We start from the raw sequence: 23220 nt of genomic DNA, 5'->3' as shown, positions 1-23220 counted from the left end.
GTCTCCTGTGATGTGACGTTCGCAGGGGGGTGGAACCGGCGGCAAATTCAAATGTAAAAACACACCAAACACACTGATACCATTCAAAATAAAATAAATTCACATTACATTGCCCCCCCCCCCCGTGCCCTTTCCTGCAGTTTTACTGTACTTTTTATGTATATGTATATATATATATATATATATATATACACGTAATTCTTGTGAATGAGCAGCCCAAACCAACTGTATACATTATATATATATATATATATATATATATATGTATATATATATATATATATATATATATATATATATATATATTTATATATATAAAATAAACGTATACAGTTGGTTTGGGCTGCTCATTCACAAGAATTACATGCAAAATAATGGTACCGCTTTCAGCACCTAAAATCCAAAAGAATCATACCGCCAGGGAGGTTAAGGAGAGTAAACACGTTTTTTGTACTTATTGTTAAAGAAAAAAGAAAAACTGAAAAAACAAATTCTAACAATTTAACCAAAGCCAAATATTTTAACATCCTAGATGCTAACATTACAAAATAAAAAGGTTCATTTTAACCATTTACTGCGGCGGGCAGCCCCTCCTGGGCAAAATGACGTAGTACTACGTCGCTCGCCCAGGAGCCTGCAGGTTCCCACCCCCACTCGTTCACTGAGGTCCCCGCGCAAGTGACCGGTGGCTCCGATGTCCGCCGGCCACTCACGATCTCCCGCTGGAGAGGGAGAAAGGCAGGCGGCTTATGTAAACAAAGCCGCCTGTCATTCTCCCTGATGTAACTGCAGAGATCATATGATCCTGCTATGTAGGATTGTATGTTTCTGTGGCTACATCAAAAGCCGTGCCCCTTGACACTTAGAAGCACGCCCCTAGGGACACACTTAACCCCTGGATCTCTAATAAAGTTAACCCCTTCCCTGCCAGTGTCATTTTTGATTACTCGTTAAAAAAAAAAAACAATACAAATTACATAAATCTTTCCCGTAGTTATTAAACACAATAACTTTTGCGCAAACCAATCAAAATACGCTTATTGCGATTTTTTTTACCAAAAATATGTTGCAGAAAACAAATTGGGCTAAAATGTTAAAAAATTTAGATTTTTACCTTTTTTTTTTTTTGAGAATTTCATATAAAAAAATGTGAAAAATATTGTTATTTTTTCAAAATTGTCGCTATTTTTTTGTTTATAGCGCAAAAAAGAAAAATCGCAAATACCACCAAAAGAAAGCTATGTTTGTGGGGAAAAAAAAGGACATCAATTTTGTTCAGGTACAGCATTGCACGACCGCGGATTTGTCCGTTAAAGTCCCGCAGTGCCGAATCGCAAATTAGGCCCTGTTCTTTGAGCAGGAAAATCCTCCGGGGATTAAGTGGTTAACTGATAATTATTGACCTAGATGGAGACAAGGTAAATGAATAACAATGTTACAGAGTTAACTAGATTTACTAAATAAGTAACCTAATCTAATCATAAAATTATATTTTAAAAACATGTTAGTAAAAGACATCTGGAAATAGTTTTACCAAAAGGTGCATTGTCATAGCTGAAAGCGGTAGAAAATATCTGATTCTTCTATGACTCACAAATAAGCCAGATTCATGACAAATATGACATTTCAATGACAAATTGCAATATAACAGCAGCAATTTATGCAAATGTTCCTGCTGTGTAAAAATATAATTTAGCCCACCATTCTTAAATGAACTGTGTATTTTACTTTTATAATAAAGGACAATGATGATGATGTACCAGCTTTATCATGGACAAAATTAGGCTCACAGAGCTGTTTCAAAACAAAAGAGTGTGTTGTTTCTTTAGGACAGTGGTGCTTAGACTTGTTTACTTTCGAACCCCTCATGTTGGGGATCATTGTTCTATGAATACAGTCATTTGTGAGTCATTGCCAGTACCCCAGGTGCTGATGAGGCAATGAGCCAGATATACTAAAGGAGATATACTAAAGGAGATGAGAATCTTCATTTATGGGGGCGCATTTGCGGGCTTCGGCAAGATGGATACGTGATCCCAGGGCATGATCCCAGGGGTCTACACTAGGGCTGCCAAATGACTCTGGCAACAGCACCCGCCCTGAGCTTCTAAAATCCAACTCACTGGAGGACGATTCAGGAAGCATCCCCTGATTTTTCTGTAGTGGGGGAACTGATTGGAGAGCCCGCTTGAGGCCACCGCCGACCACTTGTTCTGCAGGGCCAGATCCCACGATGACCAATGTCACTCAGCTTCCTCCATTAGTTCAGCACAGCAAGGAGGGCACAGAGAGGAGTGAGAGCTTTACAGATGTGGCTGTGTCCCACTCTCCCCCCAGGCACAAGTCCCCAGTCTATCAACTATCCTTGATATGGGGGACATTGGAGGACTTTCTTGACACTCCACAGGATTCTCCCTCCCCCAACCATGCAGATTCAGGTTTACCCCTGCATCAAACTCTCTGAATTGTTGGAGCGAGGCCTTGCTAGAACTGCAGCCCAAAAATCTTCTGATATTAAAGTGGACATTCAGGTTCTGGGGACACATATCAAAATAGTTGAAAACAAGTTGCAGTCCACTTTTGAGCGCACTAATCCAAATATTCAGCTAATACAAGATCTACAGGAACAGCTGGAAGCTGCTTTGGTGAAAATTTAAGAGGCTCCTAAAATCAGTTAAGGATGTGGACTCTGCAGTCTGTGGGTTCCAGGAAGAACTTTTCCCTGATTTGCTGGATCAACGTCTGGAGCACAGAGCGTTTCAGGCGATTTGCTTGGATAGCCTGCCTTGGGATGTTGTGGTTCATGTGGTAAAAGAAACGATTCTGAAATCTTCTAGGGAGATGCTTGAGTTGTCCATTTTTAGTCATTCAATTCAGGTCTTTGTGGACATCTCTCCCTACACAGTCCAGAAACATCGCTCTCTGAAGCCTCTGCTTCTTGCGGCACTGACCAACTGGGAGATTAAAATATTGGTGGAATATTTCTTTCCTGTGTGTGCATTCTTCTTCTGTATATCTTTTTTTGCTCCATGTTTTCCTCTTTCATATGTTCTATACTTTCCATGGATCCCACTGGAGGTGACGTGTTTTCTGTTCCCATTGCCTCAGTCTTCTGAACATTTGTGTCTTGGTTCCGCAGAGAAGGGATGAGTACTAGCACTGGGTGGGCCCTTTTCCTCCCTCTGACCTCTAAAAAGGCTGGCACTGAACCATTGTTGTTAAGGGTTGTCTTACACAATGTCCAGGGTTTAAACTCCCCAATAAAGTGTCAGAAAGCATTCCAAGATTATCACTCCCAGAAGGCATTTTCTTACAGGAAGCCCATTTCCCCACTTCTTATAAATCACCATTTTTACATAAACATTATTCTTTTTTCTATATTGCTAATGTGATGGATAAAACCAGAGGGTTAGCTTTTTTGTTTGCAAAGCATACCTCTTTCTCTTTGCTGCAAGAAATGGCAGACCCGGAGGGGAGATTTCTGTTGTTGAAGGCCCATATTGGATCTGCGTTATTTTCCTTTATTTCGTACTATGCTGTAAATCAGGGTAAGTCAGCTTTTTTTTCTTCGACAACTGTGCCCACTCCTAGCAGTTTCTATTGTATGAGGGGGTGACCCAAATATTGCTCTGGATCAGTGCAAACCAGTGCAAGTTTGTTATCGACGATAAGGTGAGTACGCTATTGCAAAAGTCTTTATTTCATTAGGCCTTATGGATATCTGGTGGGGAAAAACATCCTACCGCTCAGGACTATACCCATTTCTTACACCCACATCAAGTCAGTTCCAGGATAGATCATATTTTTACCTCACCTGCAAGGATTTTAATGGCTCATAAGGCTCATAATGGCTCATAAGGTTAACATTATAGAGGTGGCGTAGTCAGATCATTTCTTAATCCTGCTCCTTTTTATATGTGCCCACCTTGCTGATCGTCCGACGCACTGGCGTCTTAACAAATCCATCTTGAGTGACCCATTTAGGTGCATAGAAATTGAATGGGCTATTCAGGAATACTTCCAACTTAATGTTACTAAAGATCTGTCTCCCATGGTGGTTAGGCTGCCCACAAGGCAACTATTAGAGGTAAACTTATTCAGATGGAGGTGCAGCTTAAGTGGGAATGGAAGGTAGACATTGAAGGCCTTGCTGATGAACTACAATCTCTGCAGTGGGCCCATAAATGACACCCCTCTGAAAATCTTTTTGCTTGCATTGAAACTACTAGACTCTTTCTCAGTTTATTGTTGACCACCCAATCCAAGAAGAATATCCACTGGTTTTCCTCTAAATTTTACATGCAATGGTATAAAATCTGACCCATGTTAGCTTCTGAGTTGACCCCTAAAATTAAACAAGCTGCCCTCCCTAAAACCAGATGCTCTTTGGGAACTTATACACAGGATCCAAAGAGAATTCTGTTGCAGTTCCATAACATTTACTCTGATCTTAATCTGGCTTACCAGGATATAGATCCTGGTAGGATATCTTCTTTTTTGAATACCCTTGAGATTCCCACACTCTCTTCTGCTCACTGAGCTATTTTTCAGAAACAAATCTCATTGGATGAAATTTTGGCCCAAGACCCTGATGGCTTTCTGGTAGCTTATTATAAAAAATTTGTAGCAGTACTTTCTTCACATTTGGCTTTTTGCTTTAGCGCTGTGAGGGAAGGACAGCCACTGGTTTTGGACATGAACTCTGCATTCATCTCAGTTATTCCTAAGCCTGGAAAGGATCCGAGAGAAGTGGAGCATTATCGGCCCACTTCCCTGATTAATAATGAAACTGCTCACAAAGGCTTTTTTGAATAAGCTTGCTTCCTTTATAATCAGGTATGTTCATAAAGATCAGGTGGGCTTTGTCCCTAGCTGGCAGGTCCTGGATCAGATAAGATGTGCAATTGATATAGTCTCATACATTCTACCCTCCTGTTGGGCAGGAGGCTCCTCACAAAAAGTCCTGCTGCTTTCAATAGACCTTTGGAAAGCTTTTGACTCATTTTTGTGGTCCTATTTGTTTGGGGTCCTGAGTGCAGGGGGATTTGGCCTCCATTTTCTTAACATTCTTATAACATTGCATTCCTTCTCCTCCACTAGCATTAGATTGGCAGGTCATTATTCTGAACCTATTTCTGTAGCCAAGGGTACTAGACAGGGCTGCCCCTTTCGCCCTTGATCTTTGAGATTGCTATTAAAACCTTGGTTATAAATTACGTTGCAAATCCTGTTTGTAGCTAGGGCAGTTAAAGCTAAGAGATTGAAGTCGGAAACGTCTCCTTCCATATCTGAAGTAATAGGTTTATTAAGTGAGATACACGTTTATGAATGGCTTATGGCCATTCAACCAAGGTTCAACCAAGAAGGTGGCGGCCAACTTGTTGCCCTGGAGTCAATACCCTAACTCAGGAAATATTGTGTAATTTAAGACTACAATTGTCCTTCTGGTACACTATTGTCTTTTTCTGCTCTTATACCCTCTTATAATGGTTTGTTATGCGCTCATGTTTTTAAAATCTTTTTTTTGGTTACACATCCTTGCTTTTTGCAATAAAACCCTGTCCATTGTGCGTACTATACAGTATGAATGTTATGATGACATTACTCTGTTGCTGACGTTGGATGTACATTTGTCTGTATTTGTTCTATAAGTATGTTAATGAATGTACTGTTGTTCTTCTTTACTTCTGAAAATAAAATAAAAATAATTTTGAAAAGAAACCTTGGTCTTGGTCTAGGGCTAATCCCAACATTCAAAGTGTAGCTTGTGGCCCTCAAATCCACAAATATGTGCTTTTTGTGGACAACCTCCTACTTTTTATTATATCGCCGGTGGTTTACCTTCCTAATGTTATGCAGCTATTAACGGAGATTGGTGAAGTTTCAAATCTCACAGTTAACCCTTTTAAATTGGTGGTCTTGAATTTTTCTTTTAAATAGTTTTTTATTAAAGTTTTCAGTATAACAACAAGAAAGTATATCACACAAAGCATAAAAAAGAAATGCACATTACGAATAATAACAGTGACTTCCATACAAAAAGATATTGTAGATCATAAAAGACACTCATTAACGAATGGCAAAGGGCTCTACATACAGAAGCATCACATAATTATGTGAGGGTACAGTACCGCGAGTCCGGACACCCCTAATGGGAACATAACGTGTCCAGGAGCCCGTGGCCCGCACCCCCACCATTGCTGCTCCAGAAGTCGCTAAGTCCAAGAGCCCTGCCAAGATCGATATGTGTAGTGGCAGGGGTTTACAACACATTATTTAAGAGTAGGGGGAAGTAACAGAGTGGTAAGTAGTAGGTAAAAATGAAAGGAAAAGATTGAACCGTATAGGGAATAGACTATCAACGGGACAGTCATAACAATACCTCCTGTAGTTGCAACAATAGTCATCATTCACATATTGCAATCTGAGTGTTTGGAACCTGTGGAAATTACTCCGGAAATAGTTTTGACCACATCATCCAGTTCTTATGAAACCTTGAGATAGAATCCTGAGAGTAAGCTAAAATTTTTTATAGGAATAGCAAGCTTTTACCCTATTGATCGCATCGGTCACATTAGGCGCATTAATAGTTCTCCAGGCCGCAGTTATAGTGAGTCTAGCCGCTGTAAGTATATGGGTAACCACACAGTGGTGTTGCGGTGGGATTTTATCTATGCCTAAATTAAGCAATGCTAAATCAAGAGTGAGAGGCGTGTTTAGCCCTGTGACCGAGGCCATCAATGGGAAGATTACTTTCCAAAAGTTTCTCAGGCTCTTACATTCCCAAAACAGGTAAAACATAGTACCCCTTGAGCCGCATTGTCTCCAACATAGGTCCGAGTTGTCCTTAAAAATTCTCATAAGTTTAGTGGACGTTAGATAGCTCCTATGTAACATCTTTAGGGCCAGATCCCAATGATTAATACATTGTGTGTATTTGTAGTGGGGCTGTATAGCTACATGCCAGTCCCTCAACGAATGTGCGGAGTTTAAATCCCTTTCCCAATTAATCATAGTAGTTAGCTTAGATGGTTTGGTAGAGCGTTGCAATCCATGGTAGAACCACGACAGGCCCTTAGGTTTATGGTGTTCTTTAGTTAGATAGTCCCATATTTCTGTTAGTAATACATATTTCGTATCTGGATGTTTGATATGGTAGTGGTGTAGTTGGACATCGAAAAAGGAGGTGGGAATATGGGTTTGAGATAACACTTGTCGATACGTGGAGGTATTTGGGAATAGTTGCTGTGGGACTTTTAAGGAGGAAATTAGGAACTCGTATGAAGCTAGCGTGAGGTCTCTAGTGCCAAGAGGAGCTCCCTGAATCTGTTGGAGCTCACCCCAGGCCGCCAGAGTAGCCCCTATAGAGGGAAGATAAGGGTGGTAACGTTTTCTCTTAGTTAATGCCGCTAGAAGGGAGGGTAAGTCCCTATGTGTTGCCAAAGCCCTTTCCAGGTGTACCCAAAGTTTATCTGATTCTGGATTAAAGCATGCTTTCATTTGGTCCAATATAGCTGTCATTTGATACTTTTTAAGGTTAGGTAAGCCTGCGCCTCCTAGAGTCCTAGGCTTAAGTAAAGTAGATTATGGTATTTTCGCCATTTTTCCATTACATAGGTACTGTCTAAACATCTTATCCATGGTATGGAAAAAAGCATCAGGTAGCATTATAGGTATTGTTCTAAAATAATAGAGGATTTTAGGCAGCACCGTCATTTTCAAGGCCGCAATTTTGCCCAGTCAGGACAATTCATAAGATGCTACGCGGGACAGGTAATTTTTAACTGTGGTTTGCAACGTGGAGTAGTTAACTAAGTATGTGGATGAGGATGATTTTGCCAAGTTGATTCACAAATATGGGAGAGATTTAGGGGTCCATTGGAATGGGTATTCCTTTTTCAACATTGACAAAGTGGATGGATGAAAGAAGAGGGGTAGGCTTAAGGACTTCTCTGGGTTTTTTATTACTTACAAAAAAAAAAGAAAAAAGACAGAACATTTTGAAAAAAAAAAAAAGTTTTTCTTATTTTATGTGAGTAAATTTTGAAAATAAATACATTTTTCTCCTTTATTGATGTGCGCTGATGAGGCGGCACTTATGGGCACTGATGAGGTGGCACTGATGAGGAAGTACTAATATGCCGCACTGATGAGCACTGATAGGTGGCACTGATGGACACTGAGAGGCGGCACAGACAGGTGGCACTGACAGGCAGCACTGATGGACACTGAAGGGTGGCACTGATGAGCATTGATGGGCAGAACTGATGGACACTAATGGGCAGCACCATCAGTGCCCACAATTAGTGCCCATAGTGCTGTCAGACAGTACCCATCAGTGCCTATGAGCACTGATGGTGGGCACTGTGGGCACTGATGGTAGGCAGTCATTGGCACTTTATTTACATTTTGTGTAATCAGGGCACTGATGATCAGTGCCCTGATTACTTGTATATGTCTCCCCTATGAGGAGGAGCCTCTGATCGGCTCTCCTCGCCTCACACACTGACAGTGTTAGGTGAGGAAAGCCGAATAACGGCCTTTCCTCATTTACATGTGACCGGCTGTGATTGGACACAGCCGATCACATGGGTAAAGAGGCATGTCATTGACTCTTTACCGAGATCGGAATCGCGCCGTGTCCTAGCAACACGGCGCAGTCACGATCGCCACTCCGCCATCATTTGACGGTGGGCTGTTCTGGTGCGCTGTCATATGACAGTGTCCCAGGATTAGCTACATCGCTCCGCTGTCATTTGATGGTGGGCGGGTAGCAAGTGGTTAAGCCTATGAAGTGATTTTAATGAGGACGTTAATGTGAGAATGACATTGTCCACAAATCCTATTTTATGATCTCTACTGTCAACGTGAATGCCTTTGATTTGGTCATCACTTCTGATAGCCTCCGCCAGGGGTTCCATAACCAGGGAGAGGATCAGAGGAGACAATGGACATCCCTGACGGGTGTCGTTCGTAATAGGGACATAGCATTGCACGTGTAGACACGCGCGGATGGCACCGTATATAAGGCTGAGATAGCGGAGTAGATAGAGCTCTCTAAACCAAATTTAGTACCCCCAGTGAACCCAATCAAGCGCTTTTTCAGCATCAAGAGTCAGGAACACAGTGGGAACCTTGCGAAATTCGGCAATCTTAATGAGACTGAGCATTCTTCGCATACCATCCGGCTCCTGTCTACTTCTTACAAAGCCAACTTTGTCCGCTTTCACTAAGTATGGGGTAACAACTGCCAATCGTTGAGAAGTATTTTTGCATACATCTTCAAATCTGTGTTTAAAAGGAATATAGGGCGAAAGTTTTGTGGTGTATCTGGTGTTTTGCCTGGTTTTTGGGAGGGCCACAATTACTGCCTGGAGCATTTCTGCCAGAAACAAGGAGGATTCGAAAGCTGCATTAAATAATTTACAGAGGTACAGAATCAAAATCGATTGGAAAGTCCTGCAGTATTCGGCAGAAAAGCCGTCAGCAACCGGGGTTTTTGAAGGGTAATGAATTGATCGCATGGGATATTTCCTGTTCAGTGATACCTGAGTTAAGGGAGGATAACATGTCGGTAGTGATTTTGGGGAGTGTTATCGACTCTAGAAACTTCTGAATGGAGCTGTCCGTTGGTTGGGGGGTAGTGTCATCCGTGTGTAAGTTATAAAGATCTGTATAGTATTTGGAAAAGGCGTTAGCTATGGCTGTGGGTGATAAACAAGATTGTTTGATTTGGAATCTTTCAATGAGGGTAGCTTAGTTTTTTGTTACCTTTTGCGAACGTAATTGGCCAATAATTTACCCGCCTTATTACCCTGAGAGTAATACTTAACCTTAAACACATGAAGCAAATGCTGGTGTTCTTCAAGTAATTTCGAACTGACTGCCTGCCTGCATCAACTAGGACCGAAGCCCTTTTCTTCTTCTTTTTAGAGGCCAGTTGGAACAGAAGTCCCTACCATAAGCCTTGTGAGCACACATATAGAGAAAAAATTAGTTTCAGGTACATAATTTTCCATTAAAAAATCCTTGATCCGATCACGCAGTCACTCCCGGTGGCACTGGCTAAGGAACAGTGACACATTATTGCACCATAGGTGCACTGGGGTTGCCATATTATGCTCCGTGACCAACCAGAGAGACTGAGGCATGGTCAGACCAGGTTATAGAGTGAATATTCACTGACACAACTGTACGTAAGAACGATAAATCAGAAACAAACAAATCAATCCTAAAGTACGATTGATGGGGAGCGGAGTAGCATGTGAAATCCTTTTCAGTAGAATTAACACAGCGCCAGATGTCATATAGGTCAGAGGCATGCAAGAATCCCTGTAGAGTGCTTCTCACATGTCTCTGAGGGGGGGAGCAATCTAAACTGTTATCCACAATGCAATTAAAGTCCCCACAGTAAAGTGTAAGTCCCTTTTTGATACGATCCACTTTCTTCTTTAAAGACTACATAAATCTGAGTTGGCCCTGATTGGGGGCATATAGATTAACCACCGTGTATGTGACATTGTTAATATCACAGATCAAGATCAAATATCTGCCTGCTTCATCTGAAATCGAGTCGTGTAGTGTGAAGGCCACTAAATCCATAACAGCCATAAGCACCCCTCTTTTCTTAGTATGGCCTGAGGAGATAAAAATATGGGGAAATTGAGTGTTAGAGCATTTAGGTTGCTTAAGGCATGCAAAGTTGGTCTCCTTAGCTTCCCTCCAAAGAGCCTTTCGTTTGAACGGGCTGTTACGGCCGTGGGCATTTATTGTAACACACTTAAGTACCATGACCGCGTGTTAAGGTGAAGATTTGCAGCAGCTGCGGGTGCAAAAAATGAGGACTTGTGGGGTGAACAGTACCTGCTCCATTAAGTGGAAGTCTCAGCAAGAGGATATGGGACATCAGTCGCTAGTGCTCTTCGGAATTTCCAAGTTCAAGATCTCCAGAGTGTCCATAGATGTTGCAGATGAATAGGAGGTAAATAAAAATAAGTCAAAGCATAGAACAGAGAAGAAACAGAAAACAGGTAAAAAAGGGGGCGTATCCGGCGTGTGTGATGGCCGCTTAGCTGAGGAGCTCCGGCGACCTTTCCATTACTGCGGTTTATAGCAACTCTGAGAGCAAGACCCAAGCGAGCTACCTGCGCTTCCCGACACACCACTCATATGCCGCAGTAATGTCCAAGAGGAGGAAGTCGACGAAGCCACCCCAGCGCCTCACGGACTTCTTTCCCGCCGGTCCGCATCGTGGAAGACAAGATGGCGCTGGCCTCGCAGCTCCCATCAGCCTGGCCATAATGGTGAGAACTTTGGGGGAGGGGGGGCCCTGGCAATACTGGAGACCTTGGGGACTGTTCCTCTCCCTCCTCTCCCACTACCCGCAGCCCTGTTAAAACCAAGCAGTGCAGGGGAGATGAGGAGTTCCTCCCCGCCTCACAGCCTGCAGCTTCACAGGCCTCCAGAGGATTCTCTCAGGCTGATCTCACAATAGAACTATTCCCAGCATCAGACCAGGCCATATCTGAGGCTACTATGAAAAGCATGCTTCTCTCACTCAGGAGCACCTTACAAGCAGACTTTTCAGCTATCTTGCCCCTTAATAATACTGTCCAATCTCAAGCAGATAAGCACTTGAAATCCAAAATGGCAGACCTCTACATCTTGTAGATGCCTATACAGATCAATAATCTGAATTGCAGCGCCTTCAGTATAAAATAGCCAACCTTGAGGATCGCTCGAGGTGCACCAACATTAAATTCAGGGGTATCCCTGAGTCTGTCCTCCACAGTGATCTTACTAATTTTATACAGCGATTGATGAAACCCCTTGTACCATCACTAAACGACATCGAATTGTGTGTGGAGAGGGCTCACCGCATTCCCGAACCTAAATTCCTACCAGACACAGTGCCCAGAGATACCCTTGCATGCATTCACTACTATCATGTGAAAGAATGGGTGATAATAGCAGCCAAGCAAAGTCCGGAGGTACCAGATGAATTTATGGGCATCTCTCTATTCACGGACATTTCTAAGCAAACCGCTCTGAATAGAAAGAAGCTGGCTCCGCTCACCAAAGTCCTCCGCAATAACGCAGTGATCTACAAATGGGGCTTTCCCACTAAACTTTTACTAACGTGGAATGGGAAGACCTACCCTGTGTACAGAGTAGATAAAGGAATTCAGCTTTTTAAACAATGGCAGTTGCTATCCCCTGATGATAACCTACCTACTCCTCATCCACCGGATCGTCTGCAACCTGAGTGGTCCTAATCTAGCACTCCAAATAGTTGGTCTCGTTCCTCAACTCTCCTCCACGGCGGAGAGGTTTGCAAGGACCCCACCTGCAAGTTTCCTTGCTTTTGTGTTTTTTCTTTTGCCCAGTGTCTGACACCCTTTTTGGACATCGATTTTTAGTTTAAAGTTCTACTATTTCTTTACCACTTTTGCGCCCAGTATGATACTGGGCTGCTCAGTACCCCCTACAAACCACAGTGGCTTTTTTTTTCAGCCGCCCATTGCGCCTGTGTTTTTTACGGGCTTTTGTTATTTGTGTGGTGTATGTCTTTTGTGTCCTGTCTCTCTCTGTTGTCTTCTTTCTTTTTCACAGTTTCTGGCATCCACGATTCCACCACCCTAGCAGCAACTCCCTCCCGGTGATGGAGAATCATAGAGAAGATGTCACTGCCCCCAACTTTTCTACCCAAAAATCCCACAAGAGATCCAGCGCAGTCTCATGTTCTGGAAGTAGACCGTACCCTTTTAAGACCTTTCACTATAAGGTACTGTGCCGTACTACTTATCATGGCCCTGAGGATACAGCAAAATTTCCCCTTCTGTCATGCCGATAAGCTTTATGTCCCTGAATGCGAAAGATCTTAACAGCCCTTCTAAACGATCAGCTCTGCTGAGAGAAGCTACATCGCTTAAGGCGGATGTTCTCTTTGTCCAGGAATCACACTTTGCTACCCATAAATGTCCCAAAGTGACTTTCCCACATTAACCACATCTGTATATGGCTAATGGCCCAAAGAAAGCCTGTGGTGTCATTATAGCCATTAGAGACTCGGTGGCCTTTAATCATATCCAAACTAACCAAGATCCCAATGGCCGTTTTATCATTTTGATATGCAAGCTCAATCACACTGTATTCACCCTAGTGAACCTCTATGCCCCGAATACTAAACAGAAGACATTCTTAGCCCCTCTTCTGTCTACAACTATGGAGATCCTACAAGGTACCCTTATTGTTGGAGGAGACTTCAATATAGTGCTGGACCCCTCTAGGAATTTAACTTTCCTCTCCAGGAGACCGATCCACTACATTGTCCCTTTGCTACACAAAAATTAACTTTATGATGTTTGGTGATGCTTTCATGGCTCCGAAAAGGACTTTACATACATGTCTGCCGCTCACGCTTCTTACTTATGCATAGACCTCTTTTTGACCAACAAAAATTCTTTGCAAAATGTATTAGGAGTAGTGTTGAGCGAACACGGACTGTATTATTCGTGTTCGTACCGAATAATTGGATTTTTTGTACCCGAACACGGACACGGACACTTTACTGTATGTTCGGGTAAAAATCCGTGTTCGGTCGTTTTATTTCCGGGTTTTGCATGCTTTGGCGCTCTTTTCATGGCGGGCTTTCAACAGCCAATCAACAATCGTTTAACTGGTGTGCCTTAAGCCATCCCAGCCATGCCTGCAAATGTCTCAGTAGCTGTGATTGGCCGTCTGAAGCATGTGACCAAGTCTTTATAAGTTCGAGGCAGCCGCAGCGGCGTCATTATGCTGCTTAGATTCAGGGACAGAGCACACATCAACGTGCTGGCTGCTGATTAGGGAAAGATAGGCAGGAAAAAACCATTTGTGTCCGGATAGAATTGAGGGACAGGTCGGAGTGTTTAGGCAGGGCGAGTTGTAGGCATTTTAGGGATAGAGTCTGCTGAATTATATAGGGTCAGTGTCTTCTACAAACTACAATCGATATTGCTGTGTGGGGGGTGGGGTCTGCACTCAATCCTGATCTACGATCTCTTCTCAATCCTGTTAGGGACAGAGTCTGCTGAATTTTAGGGAAACTGTGTTCTACAAACTACAATCGATATTGCTGTGTGGTGTGGGATTGGAGATAGGCAGGTGTCAGTGATCCACATCCATTTTTCTGTGTGTGAGCTGCAGTGAACACAATCTTTTTGGGCTGCAGTGAACACAATCTTTTTGGGCTGCAGTGAACACAATCTTTTTGGGCTGCAGTGAACACAATCTTTTTGGGCTGCAGTGAACACAATCTTTTTGGGGTGCAGTGAACAAAATCTTTTTGGGGTGCAGTGAACACAATCCTTTTTGGTGTGCAGTGAACACAATCTTTGTGGGGTGCAGTGAACAAAATCCTTTGTGGGGTGCAGTGAACACAATCTTTTTGGGGTGCAGTGAACAAAATCCTTTTTGGGGTGCAGTGAACAACATCCTTTTTGGGGTGCAGTGAACACAATCTTTTTGGGGTGCAGTGAACAAAATCCTTTGTGGGGTGCAGTGAACACAATCTTTTTGGGGTGCAGTGAACACAATCTTTTTGGGGTGGAGTGAACAACATCCTTTTTGGGGTGCAGTGAACAAAATCCTTTTTGGGGTGCAGTGAACAAAATCATTTTTGGGGTGCAGTGAACACAATCTTTTTGGGGTGCAGTGAACACAATCTTTGTGGGGTGCAGTGAACACAATCTTTTTGGGGTGGAGTGAACAACATCCTTTTTGGGGTGCAGTGAACAACATCCTTTTTGGGGTGCAGTGAACACAATCTTTTTGGGGTGCAGTGAACACAATCTTTGTGGGGTACAGTGAACAGAATCTTTGTGGGGTGCAGTGAACACAATCTTTGGGGGGTACAGTGAACACAATCTTTGTGAGGTGCAGTGAACACAATCTTTGTGGGGTGCAGTGAACACAATCATTGTGGGGTGCAGTGAACTCAATCTTTGTGGGGTACAGTGAACACAATCTCATACTGAAGGTTTGAGGGTGCTGCCTGTTCCATACTCCCCCTACTCCTCATCTAGCCTTTTAGGGGTACAAACAATAGTAATTGGGGCCTAGTGTGGTTGTGTACGTGTGATATACATACACTTTTTTGGGATCATATTTTCTATTCCGCTATTTAATCAAAAACCTTTGGGGATCAGTTAAATTGGGGGATAGTCTGTGTTGGTACGTGTGAGAGAGATCCACCTTTCCAAGTTGTTGGGGTTCATCTCATACTTCTGAAGGTTTGAGGGTGCTGCCTGTTCCATACTCCCCCTACTCCTAGCCTTTTAGGGGTACAAACAATAGTAATTGGGGCCTAGTGTGGTTGTGTACGTGTGATATACATACACTTTTTTGGGATCATATTTTCTATTCCGCTATTTAATCAAAAACCTTTGGGGATCAGTTAAATTGGGGGATAGTCTGTGTTGGTACGTGTGAGAGAGATCCACCTTTCCAAGTTGTTGGGGTTCATCTCATACTTCTGAAGGTTTGAGGGTGCTGCCTGTTCCATACTCCCCCTACTCCTAGCCTTTTAGGGGTACAAACAATAGTAATTGGGGCCTAGTGTGGTTGTGTACGTGTGATATACATACACTTTTTTGGGATCATATTTTCTATTCCGCTATTTAATCAAAAACCTTTGGGGATCAGTTAAATTGGGGGATAGTCTGTGTTGGTACGTGTGAGAGAGATCCACCTTTCCAAGTTGTTGGGGTTCATCTCATACTTCTGAAGGTTTGAGGGTGCTGCCTGTTCCATACCCCCCCTACTCCTAGCCTTTTAGGGGTACAAACAATAGTAATTGGGGCCTAGTGTGGTTGTGTACGTGTGATATACATACACTTTTTTGGGATCATATTTTCTATTCCGCTATTTAATCAAAAACCTTTGGGGATCAGTTAAATTGGGGGATAGTCTGTGTTGGTACGTGTGAGAGAGATCCACCTTTCCAAGTTGTTGGGGTTCATCTCATACTTCTGAAGGTTTGAGGGTGCTGCCTGTTCCATACCCCCCCTACTCCTAGCCTTTTAGGGGTACAAACAATAGTAATTGGGGCCTAGTGTGGTTGTGTACGTGTGATATACATACACTTTTTTGGGATCATATTTTCTATTCCGCTATTTAATCAAAAACCTTTGGGGATCAGTTAAATTGGGGGATAGTCTGTGTTGGTACGTGTGAGAGAGATCCACCTTTCCAAGTTGTTGGGGTTCATCTCATACTTCTGAAGGTTTGAGGGTGCTGCCTGTTCCATACTCCCCCTACTCCTAGCCTTTTAGGGGTACAAACAATAGTAATTGGGGCCTAGTGTGGTTGTGTACGTGTGATATACATACACTTTTTTGGGATCATATTTTCTATTCCGCTATTTAATCAAAAACCTTTGGGGATCAGTTAAATTGGGGGATAGTCTGTGTTGGTACGTGTGAGAGAGATCCACCTTTCCAAGTTGTTGGGGTTCATCTCATACTTCTGAAGGTTTGAGGGTGCTGCCTGTTCCATACCCCCCCTACTCCTAGCCTTTTAGGGGTACAAACAATAGTAATTGGGGCCTAGTGTGGTTGTGTACGTGTGATATACATACACTTTTTTGGGATCATATTTTCTATTCCGCTATTTAATCAAAAACCTTTGGGGATCAGTTAAATTGGGGGATAGTCTGTGTTGGTACGTGTGAGAGAGATCCACCTTTCCAAGTTGTTGGGGTTCATCTCATACTTCTGAAGGTTTGAGGGTGCTGCCTGTTCCATACTCCCCCTACTCCTAGCCTTTTAGGGGTACAAACAATAGTAATTGGGGCCTAGTGTGGTTGTGTACGTGTGATATACATACACTTTTTTGGGATCATATTTTCTATTCCGCTATTTAATCAAAAACCTTTGGGGATCAGTTAAATTGGGGGATAGTCTGTGTTGGTACGTGTGAGAGAGATCCACCTTTCCAAGTTGTTGAGGTTCATCTCATACTTCTGAAGGTTTGAGGGTGCTGCCTGTTCCATACTCCCCCTACTCCTAGCCTTTTAGGGGTACAAACAATAGTAATTGGGGCCTAGTGTGGTTGTGTACGTGTGATATACATACACTTTTTTGGGATCATATTTTCTATTCCGCTATTTAATCAAAAACCTTTGGGGATCAGTTAAATTGGGGGATAGTCTGTGTTGGTACGTGTGAGAGAGATCCACCTTTCCAAGTTGTTGGGGTTCATCTCATACTTCTGAAGGTTTGAGGGTGCTGCCTGTTCCATACTCCCCCTACTCCTAGCCTTTTAGGGGTACAAACAATAGTAATTGGGGCCTAGTGTGGTTGTGTACGTGTGATATACATACACTTTTTTGGGATCATATTTTCTATTCCGCTATTTAATCAAAAACCTTTGGGGATCAGTTAAATTGGGGGATAGTCTGTGTTGGTACGTGTGAGAGAGATCCACCTTTCCAAGTTGTTGGGGTTCATCTCATACTTCTGAAGGTTTGAGGGTGCTGCCTGTTCCATACCCCCCCTACTCCTAGCCTTTTAGGGGTACAAACAATAGTAATTGGGGCCTAGTGTGGTTGTGTACGTGTGATATACATACACTTTTTTGGGATCATATTTTCTATTCCGCTATTTAATCAAAAACCTTTGGGGATCAGTTAAATTGGGGGATAGTCTGTGTTGGTACGTGTGAGAGAGATCCACCTTTCCAAGTTGTTGGGGTTCATCTCATACTTCTGAAGGTTTGAGGGTGCTGCCTGTTCCATACTCCCCCTACTCCTAGCCTTTTAGGGGTACAAACAATAGTAATTGGGGCCTAGTGTGGTTGTGTACGTGTGATATACATACACTTTTTTGGGATCATATTTTCTATTCCGCTATTTAATCAAAAACCTTTGGGGATCAGTTAAATTGGGGGATAGTCTGTGTTGGTACGTGTGAGAGAGATCCACCTTTCCAAGTTGTTGGGGTTCATCTCATACTTCTGAAGGTTTGAGGGTGCTGCCTGTTCCATACCCCCCCTACTCCTAGCCTTTTAGGGGTACAAACAATAGTAATTGGGGCCTAGTGTGGTTGTGTACGTGTGATATACATACACTTTTTTGGGATCATATTTTCTATTCCGCTATTTAATCAAAAACCTTTGGGGATCAGTTAAATTGGGGGATAGTCTGTGTTGGTACGTGTGAGAGAGATCCACCTTTCCAAGTTGTTGGGGTTCATCTCATACTTCTGAAGGTTTGAGGGTGCTGCCTGTTCCATACCCCCCCTACTCCTAGCCTTTTAGGGGTACAAACAATAGTAATTGGGGCCTAGTGTGGTTGTGTACGTGTGATATACATACACTTTTTTGGGATCATATTTTCTATTCCGCTATTTAATCAAAAACCTTTGGGGATCAGTTAAATTGGGGGATAGTCTGTGTTGGTACGTGTGAGAGAGATCCACCTTTCCAAGTTGTTGGGGTTCATCTCATACTTCTGAAGGTTTGAGGGTACTGCCTGTTCCATACCCCCCCTACTCCTAGCCTTTTAGGGGTACAAATAATAGTAATTGGGGCCTAGTGTGGTTGTGTACGTGTGATATACATACACTTTTTTGGGATCATATTTTCTATTCCGCTATTTAATCAAAAACCTTTGGGGATCAGTTAAATTGGGGGATAGTCTGTGTAGGTACGTGTGAGAGAGATCCACCTTTCCAAGTTGTTGAGGTTCATCTCATACTTCTGAAGGTTTGAGGGTGCTGCCTGTTCCATACTCCCCCTACTCCTAGCCTTTTAGGGGTACAAACAATAGTAATTGGGGCCTAGTGTGGTTGTGTACGTGTGATATACATACACTTTTTTGGGATCATATTTTCTATTCCGCTATTTAATCAAAAACCTTTGGGGATCAGTTAAATTGGGGGATAGTCTGTGTTGGTACGTGTGAGAGAGATCCCCCTTTCCAAGTTGTTGGGGTTCATCTCATACTTCTGAAGGTTTGAGGGTGCTGCCTGTTCCATACTCCCCCTACTCCTAGCCTTTTAGGGGTACAAACAATAGTAATTGGGGCCTAGTGTGGTTGTGTACGTGTGATATACATACACTTTTTTGGGATCATATTTTCTATTCCGCTATTTAATCAAAAACCTTTGGGGATCAGTTAAATTGGGGGATAGTCTGTGTTGGTACGTGTGAGAGAGATCCACCTTTCCAAGTTGTTGGGGTTCATCTCATACTTCTGAAGGTTTGAGGGTGCTGCCTGTTCCATACTCCCCCTACTCCTAGCCTTTTAGGGGTACAAACAATAGTAATTGGGGCCTAGTGTGGTTGTGTACGTGTGATATACATACACTTTTTTGGGATCATATTTTCTATTCCGCTATTTAATCAAAAACCTTTGGGGATCAGTTAAATTGGGGGATAGTCTGTGTTGGTACGTGTGAGAGAGATCCACCTTTCCAAGTTGTTGGGGTTCATCTCATACTTCTGAAGGTTTGAGGGTGCTGCCTGTTCCATACCCCCCCTACTCCTAGCCTTTTAGGGGTACAAACAATAGTAATTGGGGCCTAGTGTGGTTGTGTACGTGTGATATACATACACTTTTTTGGGATCATATTTTCTATTCCGCTATTTAATCAAAAACCTTTGGGGATCAGTTAAATTGGGGGATAGTCTGTGTTGGTACGTGTGAGAGAGATCCACCTTTCCAAGTTGTTGGGGTTCATCTCATACTTCTGAAGGTTTGAGGGTGCTGCCTGTTCCATACCCCCCCTACTCCTAGCCTTTTAGGGGTACAAACAATAGTAATTGGGGCCTAGTGTGGTTGTGTACGTGTGATATACATACACTTTTTTGGGATCATATTTTCTATTCCGCTATTTAATCAAAAACCTTTGGGGATCAGTTAAATTGGGGGATAGTCTGTGTTGGTACGTGTGAGAGAGATCCACCTTTCCAAGTTGTTGGGGTTCATCTCATACTTCTGAAGGTTTGAGGGTGCTGCCTGTTCCATACTCCCCCTACTCCTAGCCTTTTAGGGGTACAAACAATAGTAATTGGGGCCTAGTGTGGTTGTGTACGTGTGATATACATACACTTTTTTGGGATCATATTTTCTATTCCGCTATTTAATCAAAAACCTTTGGGGATCAGTTAAATTGGGGGATAGTCTGTGTTGGTACGTGTGAGAGAGATCCACCTTTCCAAGTTGTTGGGGTTCATCTCATACTTCTGAAGGTTTGAGGGTGCTGCCTGTTCCATACCCCCCCTACTCCTAGCCTTTTAGGGGTACAAACAATAGTAATTGGGGCCTAGTGTGGTTGTGTACGTGTGATATACATACACTTTTTTGGGATCATATTTTCTATTCCGCTATTTAATCAAAAACCTTTGGGGATCAGTTAAATTGGGGGATAGTCTGTGTTGGTACGTGTGAGAGAGATCCACCTTTCCAAGTTGTTGGGGTTCATCTCATACTTCTGAAGGTTTGAGGGTGCTGCCTGTTCCATACTCCCCCTACTCCTAGCCTTTTAGGGGTACAAACAATAGTAATTGGGGCCTAGTGTGGTTGTGTACGTGTGATATACATACACTTTTTTGGGATCATATTTTCTATTCCGCTATTTAATCAAAAACCTTTGGGGATCAGTTAAATTGGGGGATAGTCTGTGTTGGTACGTGTGAGAGAGATCCACCTTTCCAAGTTGTTGAGGTTCATCTCATACTTCTGAAGGTTTGAGGGTGCTGCCTGTTCCATACTCCCCCTACTCCTAGCCTTTTAGGGGTACAAACAATAGTAATTGGGGCCTAGTGTGGTTGTGTACGTGTGATATACATACACTTTTTTGGGATCATATTTTCTATTCCGCTATTTAATCAAAAACCTTTGGGGATCAGTTAAATTGGGGGATAGTCTGTGTTGGTACGTGTGAGAGAGATCCACCTTTCCAAGTTGTTGGGGTTCATCTCATACTTCTGAAGGTTTGAGGGTGCTGCCTGTTCCATACTCCCCCTACTCCTAGCCTTTTAGGGGTACAAACAATAGTAATTGGGGCCTAGTGTGGTTGTGTACGTGTGATATACATACACTTTTTTGGGATCATATTTTCTATTCCGCTATTTAATCAAAAACCTTTGGGGATCAGTTAAATTGGGGGATAGTCTGTGTTGGTACGTGTGAGAGAGATCCACCTTTCCAAGTTGTTGGGGTTCATCTCATACTTCTGAAGGTTTGAGGGTGCTGCCTGTTCCATACCCCCCCTACTCCTAGCCTTTTAGGGGTACAAACAATAGTAATTGGGGCCTAGTGTGGTTGTGTACGTGTGATATACATACACTTTTTTGGGATCATATTTTCTATTCCGCTATTTAATCAAAAACCTTTGGGGATCAGTTAAATTGGGGGATAGTCTGTGTTGGTACGTGTGAGAGAGATCCACCTTTCCAAGTTGTTGGGGTTCATCTCATACTTCTGAAGGTTTGAGGGTGCTGCCTGTTCCATACTCCCCCTACTCCTAGCCTTTTAGGGGTACAAACAATAGTAATTGGGGCCTAGTGTGGTTGTGTACGTGTGATATACATACACTTTTTTGGGATCATATTTTCTATTCCGCTATTTAATCAAAAACCTTTGGGGATCAGTTAAATTGGGGGATAGTCTGTGTTGGTACGTGTGAGAGAGATCCACCTTTCCAAGTTGTTGGGGTTCATCTCATACTTCTGAAGGTTTGAGGGTGCTGCCTGTTCCATACCCCCCCTACTCCTAGCCTTTTAGGGGTACAAACAATAGTAATTGGGGCCTAGTGTGGTTGTGTACGTGTGATATACATACACTTTTTTGGGATCATATTTTCTATTCCGCTATTTAATCAAAAACCTTTGGGGATCAGTTAAATTGGGGGATAGTCTGTGTTGGTACGTGTGAGAGAGATCCACCTTTCCAAGTTGTTGGGGTTCATCTCATACTTCTGAAGGTTTGAGGGTGCTGCCTGTTCCATACCCCCCCTACTCCTCATCTAGCCTTTTAGGGGTACAAACAATAGTAATTGGGGCCTAGTGTGGTTGTGTACGTGCGAGATACATACACTTTTTTTGATCATATTTCCTATTCCGCTATTCAATAAAAACCTTTGAGGATCAATTGAATTGCGGGATAGTCTGTGTCGGTACGTGTGAGAGAGATCCACCTTTCCAAGTTGTTGGGGTTCATCTCATACTTCTGAAGGTTTGAGGGTGCTGCCTGTTCCATACCCCCCCTACTCCTCATCTAGCCTTTTAGGGGTACAAACAATAGTAATTGGGGCCTAGTGTGGTTGTGTACGTGCGAGATACATACACTTTTTTTGATCATATTTCCTATTCCGCTATTCAATAAAAACCTTTGAGGATCAATTGAATTGCGGGATAGTCTGTGTCGGTACGTGTGAGAGAGATCCACCTTTCCAAGTTGTTGGGGTTCATCTCATACTTCTGAAGGTTTGAGGGTGCTGCCTGTTCCATACCCCCCTACTCCTCATCTAGCCTTTTAGGGGTACAAACAATAGTAATTGGGGCCTAGTGTGGTTGTGTACGTGCGAGATACATACACTTTTTTTGATCATATTTCCTATTCCGCTATTCAATAAAAACCTTTGAGGATCAATTGAATTGCGGGATAGTCTGTGTCGGTACGTGTGAGAGAGATCCACCTTTCCAAGTTGTTGGGGTTCATCTCATACTTCTGAAGGTTTGAGGGTGCTGCCTGTTCCATACCCCCCCTACTCCTCATCTAGCCTTTTAGGGGTACAAACAATAGTAATTGGGGCCTAGTGTGGTTGTGTACGTGCGAGATACATACACTTTTTTTGATCATATTTCCTATTCCGCTATTCAATAAAAACCTTTGAGGATCAATTGAATTGCGGGATAGTCTGTGTCGGTACGTGTGAGAGAGATCCACCTTTCCAAGTTGTTGGGGTTCATCTCATACTTCTGAAGGTTTGAGGGTGCTGCCTGTTCCATACCCCCCCTACTCCTCATCTAGCCTTTTAGGGGTACAAACAATAGTAATTGGGGCCTAGTGTGGTTGTGTACGTGCGAGATACATACACTTTTTTTGATCATATTTCCTATTCCGCTATTCAATAAAAACCTTTGAGGATCAATTGAATTGCGGGATAGTCTGTGTCGGTACGTGTGAGAGAGATCCACCTTTCCAAGTTGTTGGGGTTCATCTCATACTTCTGA

The sequence above is a fragment of the Pelophylax lessonae genome, assembly GCF_965119305.1.
Source record: "Pelophylax lessonae genome assembly, chromosome: 7".
NCBI classification, from domain to species: Eukaryota; Metazoa; Chordata; class Amphibia; order Anura; family Ranidae; genus Pelophylax; species Pelophylax lessonae.
This window is presented reverse-complemented; position numbering follows the sequence as displayed.